At 42.5% G+C, this 8574-nt stretch overlaps 1 pseudogene; it reads right to left on the bottom strand.

Annotated features, from left to right (window-relative positions):
- Positions 1 to 2611: 2611 nt before the first annotated feature.
- LOC103089086 (dimethylaniline monooxygenase [N-oxide-forming] 5-like) lies at positions 2612 to 6101 on the bottom strand (annotated as a pseudogene).
- Positions 6102 to 8574: the final 2473 nt, after the last annotated feature.

Below are 8574 nucleotides of genomic sequence, written 5' to 3'. Positions count from 1 at the left end.
TTTAATTTCATTTATTGTGTTGTTCATCATTGCTTGTTTCCTCTTTAGTTCTTTTAGGTCCTTCTTATATGTTTCTTGCATTTTGTCTATTCTATTTCCAAGATTTTGGATCATCTTTATTACCATTATTCTGAATTCTTTTTCAAGTAGACTGCCTATTTCCTCTTCATATGTTAGGTCTGGTGGGTTTTTATCTTGCTCCTTCATCTGCTGTGTGTTTTTCTGTCTTCTCATTTTGCTTATCTTACTGTGTTTGGGGTCTCCTTTTCGCAGGCTGAAGTTTCGTAGTTCCCGTTGTTTTTGGTGTCTGTCCCCAGTGGCTAAAGTTGTTTCAGTGGGTTGTGTATGCTTCCTGGTGGAGGGGACTAGTGCCTGTGTTCTGGTGGATGAGGCTGGATCTTGTCTTTCTGGTGGGCAGGTCCACGTCTTGTGGTGTGTTTTGGGGTGTCTGTGGCCTTATTATGATTTTGGGCAGCCTCTCTGCTAATGGGTGGGTTTGTGTTCCTGTCTTGCTAGTTGTTTGGCATAGGGTTTCCAGCACTGTAGCTTGCTGGTCGTTGAGTGAAGCTGGGTGCTGGTGTTGAGATGAAGATCTCTGGGAGATTTTCTCTGTTGGATATTACGTGGAGCTGGGAGGTCTCTTGTGGAGCAGTGTCCTGAATTTGGCTCTCCTACCTCATAGGCACAGCACTGACTACTGGCTCCAGTACCAAGAGGCTTTCATCCACAGGGCTCAGAATAAAATGGAGGAAAAGTAGAAAGAAAGAAAGAAAGGGAGGCAGCGAGCGTGGGAGGGAGCGAGGGAGGGAGGGAGGGAGGAAGGAAGAAAAGAAAGAAAGAAAGAAAGAAAAGGAAAGAAAGAAAGAAAGGAGGGAGGGAGGGAGGGAGGAAGGAAGGAGGGAAGGAAAGAAAGAAAGAAGATAAAATAAAATAAAGTTATAAAAATAATTGTCAAGAAAAAAAATTTTTTTTAAGAAAAAGAAAAACAAAACACAGACGGATAGAACCCTAGGACAAATGGTGAAAGCAAAGCTATACATGCAAAATCTCACACAGAAACATACACATACACACTCACAAAAAGAGGAAAGGGGGAAAAAATCATAAATCTTGCTCTCAAAGTCCACCTCCTCAATTTGGGATGATTCGTTGTCTATTCATGTATTCCAGAGATGCAGGGTACATCAAGTTCATTGTGGAGCTTTAATCCACTGCTTCTGATGCTGCTGGGGGGGATATCCCTTTCTCTTCTTTGTTCTCACAGCTCCCAGGGGCTCAGCTTTGGATTTGGCCCCGCCTCTGCATGTAGGTGACAGGAGGGCATCTGTTCTTCACTCAGGACGGGGTTAAAGGAGCAGCTGCTTCAGGGACTCTGGCTCACTCAGGCTGGGGGAAGGGATGGGTACGGAGTGCGGGGGCGGGCCTGCAGCGGCAGAGGCTTGCGTGACGTTGCACCAGCCTAAGGCGCGCCGTGGTTCTCCTGGGGAAGCTGTCCCAGGGTCATGGGACCCTGGCAGTGGCGGGCTGCACAGGCTCCCCAGAATGCGGTGTGGATAGTGGCCTGTGGTTGCACACAGGCTTCTTGGTGGCAGCAGCAGCAGCCTTAGCGTCTCACGCCCGTCTCTGAGGTCCGCTCTTTTAGCCGTGGCTCACGCCCGTCTCTGGAGCTCCTTTAAGCAGCGCTCTTAATCCCCTCTCCTCGCTCACCAGGAAAGAAAGAAGGAAGAAAAAGTCTCTTGCCTCTTCGGCAGGTCCAGACCTTTCTCCGGACTCCCTTCCGGCTAGCTGTGGTGCACCAAACCCCTGCAGGCTGTGCTTTCGCTACCAACCCCAGTCCTCTCCCGGCGCTCTGACCGATGCCGGAGCCTCAATTCCCAGCCCCGCCCGCTCTGGCGTGTGAGCAGACAAGCCTCTCAGCCTGGTGAGTGCTGGTGAGTGCTGGTCGGCACCAATCCTCTGTGCGGGAATCTCTCCGCTTTGCCCTCCGCACCCCTGTTGCTGTGCTCTCCTCTGTGGCACCGAAGCTTTCCCCCTCCGCCACCTGCAGTCTCCACCCGCGAAGAGGCTTCCTAGTGTGTGGAAACCTTTCTTCCTTCACAGCTCCCTCCCCCTGGTGCAGGTCCCGTCCCTATCCTTTTGTCTCTGTTTATTCTTTTGCCCTACCCCGGTACGTGGGGGGTTTCTTGCCTTTTGAGAGGTCTGAGGTCTTCTGCCAGCATTCAGTAGGTGTTCTGTAGGCACTGTTCCACATGTAGATGTATTTCTGGTATATCTGTGGGGAGGGAGGTGATCCCCACGTCTTACTCTTCTGCCATCTTCCCAGCAATCTGCCCACCTGGTCTTCTTAAAAGCCAGAGGCACACTCTGAAGAGACAGCTGAGTGAGATTATGAGCACAGTTTGTGGTCATGACCAAATTCCTTAGTGTGAGGCCAAATGAATGATGGGAATCTAACTTGTAACCTTGGCTCCATCAGTTAAAATGTTGCCAACTGCAGCAGTGAAACCAAGCCCTGCATTTGCCATTGGCACTGATGGGCTGTGTGCAGCTATCCATACACTCTGCTGGGTCCACCTGCAGCTTCCTTGGTGAAGCAAAGTAAATAATTTACTAATTCAAACCTGCTTGGCTGTGTGGCCAATTTCCACAGCCAGATCACTTCCAGAATTCCCAATGCTGATTATAATGACTCTCTTTCCAGTGAAGCTCTCTGGATTCTTATAATCTCGACTATGGAAGTACTGTCCTTTGAAATTCTCAATTCCTGCAAGAGAAGGGGAAATTATTACTGGGTGATGGCTTATTTGATATCATTTGTTAAATTATTCATTATTCTTGCAGTGTGTAGTTTATGCCTATATTCTCTGTATGTTCTCCTTTTACTCAGGTGCACTGTTGCCTTTCTGAATATTTTGCCTGTTTCCTTTTCCCATAGCCTCAGAGTGGAACCTTGTGATTTCCTTATTATAAGTAGTCTGCTTAATTCAGGATCTGTTAGTATTTTGGACCTGTGGAATCACAAATCCAAACTGCCTCAGAAAATCTCCATTTTCTTTTGCCTTTTCATCCTCTCTATTTTTTTTTTTTGAAGGATAGTTGACTTTTAATATTATAGCAGTTTCAGATGTACAACATAGGAACTTGATATTTTTATATATTATCCAACATACAAAGTTATTACAATGTTACAGTCTTTTGACTATATTCCTTGTGCTGTATATTACAACTCTGTGACTGATTTATTTTATAACTGGTAGTTTGTATCTCTTAATCCCCTTCACGTATTTTGCCCATCCCCCTCTTTTCATCTTCTCTAAATACCTACTTCCATTCCAATGAGAGTATATATGTTTTTATATACTCTAGAGTATGCATAGAGTAGTTTTATCCCCTCAAAATGAAAATCCAGGCCAAACACTGTAATTAAATTCTTTCTTTAAGCTTTCTTTATTTTCTTTCATAGAAACTCAATATTTCTGTTTCTTACTTCAATTGCTAAAAAAGCCTTCATTCAACCTAAGGCAGATCAACACTTATTATCCTTAGGAAAACTAAAATCATTGTGCAACTAAATATAGAGCCTTCTAATTTTCTTATAATCCCCCAAATTACTGTTATCTCTACCTCTTAAATAGCATTAATACAAGTTACCCCATCATCTTTCAGGAGAATATGCAGAATTAGGATAAGCCTTATTTAATCCCAAGGTAGGGATCACTCAGGCAACAATCCTCCCATTCTTTAGGGATCAGGTCACAGGCATAGTCCAAGTGTCTTCCTTCCTTGTAGGCTACTTACCAGGGAAGCTTTCCAAGGGTAAGTGAGCATTGGTGTGATGGCCAGTGCAAACCATAACTCCATCGAAGACATTCGCCTCCTTCTTCCCTTCAGATTCCGTGACCACCTCCCATTGGCCTGAAGTGGAGAAATCAGGCTGCTTCTTCACACTTCTCACAGTGTCTGAAAAGAAAAGGGGTAGCCACAGGGCACTATAACCACAGCCTATATAGTGGACATCTTCCCTGACAGGACTCTCCTGGCAGAGGGTAAACAAAGGGCTGATACCACATAAGAGGCCTCATGCAGGGGTATTTGATTTTCATACTCCACAAATCAGAACTTTTTTGTTTGGGGCTGTGGTCAGCATGAAAAACTTCCATGAGGCAAGCTAAATAAAACAGAGTTGGCCGACTAATGTTGCACTCTCCACTGCTTCTAGAAAAGTGCAAATTACTAGTTCTCTTGGACCATACCTAGGGCAATGTGATACTTGAGTAAAGTTTGGGCTTCTCTTGTGCTTCTGAGACACTCCATGCACTAAATGCCTATTCCTCCCCATACCCCGAGACATCCTGAGACCCTCTGATGCCTTCTTACCTCAAGTCCTGTTCTCACTGTCTGGCCTGAAACTTGTGACTGAGCTAGAGGGCTCCCTTTCCTAACAGAGTAGAAAAACATCTCAGTGACACATATTTTATGTAAATGAACCTCTCTGACTCCCATAAATGCCCATTTTACAAGTAACTATAAAGAAATAAGGTGTGAGATGGGATAGTCAGTGACACAATTTTTAGCTTTAAAAAATAATAACTATGGGTTACTCTACCCAGGTTAAGGAAACATTAAGAATGTGTTCTATGTGCTTCTGGGTTTATGACCCTAATGTCTTGGTTGACTAATAGAGAGACCGCTCTTGCATACCCAAGCGATCCTATACTATTTATTTTTCTTCTCCATCATGTTCTTACTTTTACACAGGCCTGTGCTTCTGCCTGGATCATCCTTTTATTCTTTCTTCATTTGGAGATACTCACCCTTCAACATTTAGCGATACTCACGCTTCAACATTTAGCTTGGGATTATCTCCTGTAAGAAAATTTCCTTGGTGCCTGATGCCTCATGCCCTAATGGCTTAAGTGTCCCTCCTCTGAGCTGCAATGTAGATTTCAGTGGCATTTATCACTAACTCTTCATTTTTAATAATTATATTTACAATGAAATTTCTCATTTTTCTATCTCTATAACTAGACTGTGAAATCACTAATTTTTTTTGTTTTTGTGTCTTCACTGTATAGTATGGTAACAAACCTCTTCAATAAGTGTTTAAAGAAGTGAAGAGAAGGACCACTAGGCTGTAAATGACTGACTTTGGAAGTCATCACTGGATATTGCCATTTTAATTTTGTTGTTAAAGAGAATGAGTCATGATTTAGTAGAATGATCAGAAGGTAGAAGACTTGGGCTTTTTGCCAGCTGTCAGAAGTATTGATTCTTTTATGGTCAAGGTTTAGGATGATAGGAATATCACAGAAGACTTTACAGCAGGAAGGAACCAGGGAAGTGATCTAGTACAATAATCTTGTTTTACAAATAAACTTAATACACATTGGCGTTGAGGAACTTACTTGTCTGAAGTCACAAGTTGATTAGTGGTAGAGCAAAGACTAGAACTCAAGTTTTTGCTTCCCAATTCAGTGTTCCTCCCTCTATGCCAGAGTTAGCTTATTTGCTTCCTCATAACTTTTCAAAACCTACTTCAGTGGGTTGTTGTGATCACATAAATAATGCACTGGAAAATACTTCAGAAAGTATAAAAGGGCTAAGCAGCAAGTTGTGGAAACAGAAGGTTTTAAAGTTCCCATACCTGGCAGTTCCCCTCATTGTTTTATTGTAATCAAATGCTATAGAATGAAGGCAATGAAATGAAGGTGGCTTCCTGGATCTGCAGTCAAAATACATAGAAGAGGGACCTTTCCATGAATATTTTGAGACACAGAGAAGACACAGAGTGGAGTCTGGATAGGATAGATACATGAGCATATCAAACCAATCTAAGCACTGGTAAATAAGACGAGTTATTCATTTACTTGACAAACAACTCAGAACACAGAGATACCCAGGAAATTCCCTACTTTAAATCAAATGTACTTTAGAAGTTCAAATTCTTTGGCATACATCCTGAAATACGCCAGGACCTGGGTGTAGTGCATGAAGTTAGGTTAGTGATTTGGGACGGGATAGTCACTGAAGCACATCATCTCCTTAGAAGTGTTGATGACCACTGACTTGTAAATACTGGCCCTTCCTTCTTCAGGTTCTTCCTGCAGTAAATAAAAAGCATTCATAGCAACTTGAGAAGTAAGCTCATGGTTTATAAACAGCCAACAAACATTTGAAAAAGTTTTCTGAAAGAAATGCCAATTAAAAAAACTCCCTTCCCCACAACCTTCACACTCCCAGTATTTGTGCCCTCGTGCAGTCTCTTCCCCTTGAATCTAAGCTGTCTTCATGGCTTGATTTTGACCAACAGCATGCCATTCAGATGATACTGAATGTCTTCCAAGACTAAGTCATAGGTAGTCTTGCAGCTTCTGTCTGGGTCTCTTAGAAAGCTTGCTCTGATGGAAGTCATCAGCTACATAAGAAGTCCAGCTACTCTGAGATCATCATCCTCTTAGGAAGGCTGAGCTAGCCACATGAAGAGCATGTTTGGGATAGAGAGATGTGCAGCAGCCCCCAGAAGGTCTAGTTATCCCAGCTGACGTTCTAAATATGTGAGCAGAGGGGTCATAGCACATGTCCAGTCCCAGCTGTCACCTCATTGCCATGACATAAGACTCCAAGTGAGAACTGCCCATCTGAGTAATAGTCTTTTAAATAGTATATATAGTTCAAAGCCTTGGGAAGTTTCAAGGGTTTCATACACTGGCCACATTGTCCTCCAGGAAACACTGTACTAACTTACATTCTATCCACTATGTGTTCTCATTTTACCTCGTTTTTACTAGTTTAAAAGACAATTACTCAGTGTTAGTGAAAATGAGGTGAAATGAGATCTTAGTACAATGTTTTCTGGACAGCAATGTGACAAGAATATGAAACCCTTGCAACCTAGCCTTTTAAAGAAAGATTCAGCATTTTAGGCAAAGATTTATGTTAAAGGATGTTAATGATAGAATTATTTATAACATAAAAATGAAATAAGTTAAGTGCCTGTAATATTGTGATTTATAAGAAATATATATTTGGTTATCCAGATGGTCAAAATATATTTCTCATATATATTTGGTCTTTCTCCACAGTTCCTGGCTCAGAGCTCCCAATACTCTCCTAATTTTCTAAGTGTTGAGAGTGATAAAAATTGCCCTTTGTTATGTTAATATGCTGACTTTTAGAAAGCAACTAAGGATGGGGGCTGGTTACCAATGGAGCAAACCCTGTAATTAGAGGGTTGTAACTTTCAGTTGCCTATCCCCTGACCTCTGGGGAAGCGACAGGGGCTGGAAGTTGATTTAATAGCAATGCCCAGTGAGTTAATCATTCATTCATGCCTATTTCATAAAGCCTCCATAAAAATCCCAAAGTGTGGAGTTTAGGGAGCTCCCGGGATGGTTAACTGAAGAGATTAGGGGAGAGCCGTGTGCCTGAGAGGGCATGGAAGCTCAGTGTGCTTTCCCCTGTGCATCTCTTCCATTTGGTTGTTCGTGAGTTATATTCTTTTATAACAAACCAGTAATCTAGTGAGTAAATGGGTTTCCTGTGTTCTGTGAGCTGCTTTAGCAAATTAATCAAACCCAGGGAAGGGGTTGTGGGAATTTCTGATTTATAATCAGTTGGTTAGAAGCATAGGTAACAACCTGGCCTTGAGAATGGCATCTGAAGTCCAAATCCAAGGAGCGGTCCTTGGAACCTCCAATCTGTAGCTGCTTGGTCAGAAGCCCAGGTAATAACCAGGGCTTATGACTGGTGTCTGAAGTGGGTTCGAGGGGGCAGTCCTGTAGGACTGAGCCCTCAATTTGTGGAATCTGATGTTATATCTGGGTAGGTAAGCATCAGAACTGAGTTGAATTCTTGAACATCCTGCTAGTGTTTGAGAATTGTTTGCTGGTATCTGCGGACCACCCCCAGCCCACGCACATACACACACATTTGCATTGGTCTCAGAACCATTTAATGCCCAACAAAATACACTGTAATTGGAGAACCACTGCTCCAGATCCTTGCTACCTAAAGTATGATCTGTGGACTAGCAGTAGGGGCATCACTTGGGAGACTGGTAGAAATGCAGAATGTCAGGCCCCATTCCAGACCTACTGCATCGGAATCTGCCTTTTAGCAAAATCCTCAAGTGATTCAGATGCATCTGAAAGCTGAGAAGCATTGCTCTAGCTGACATCAAACCCCAGTTCACTGTTTTTTCCCCATCAAGGTTATCTTCTTTGCTTCCTCAAAAACTTCTAATAACTACCTCATGGGGGTGTTGTAGTGATCACATAAAATCGCGCCATATCTACCCAGATTGTTATATTAGTCTGTCACTGAGATATCATAAACAATGACTTTTCAACTCTATTAGAAGTTTTAAAAATTGTTTTGATTATGGAAAATTACCTTAACCAATTTGGACCCCCTCTTCTCTTTTTATTCCAGAAAAAGATATTTGGATGTTACTGAACATTAAATGGGCACAAAGGAGAGTGTCTATTGGTTTTGCCCACATTATAGATGATTTTTCTTCCATTTTTAGAAAAGAAATTTTCAGTTTCAGGTTCCCGAATAGATCATTACCATTTT

Source organism: Lipotes vexillifer, unplaced genomic scaffold (assembly GCF_000442215.2).
Source record: "Lipotes vexillifer unplaced genomic scaffold, Lipotes_vexillifer_v1.1 scaffold1753, whole genome shotgun sequence".
NCBI lineage: Eukaryota > Metazoa > Chordata > Mammalia > Artiodactyla > Lipotidae > Lipotes > Lipotes vexillifer.
Note: the sequence above shows the minus strand (reverse complement) of the source record. Positions and strands in the feature narration are given on the sequence as shown.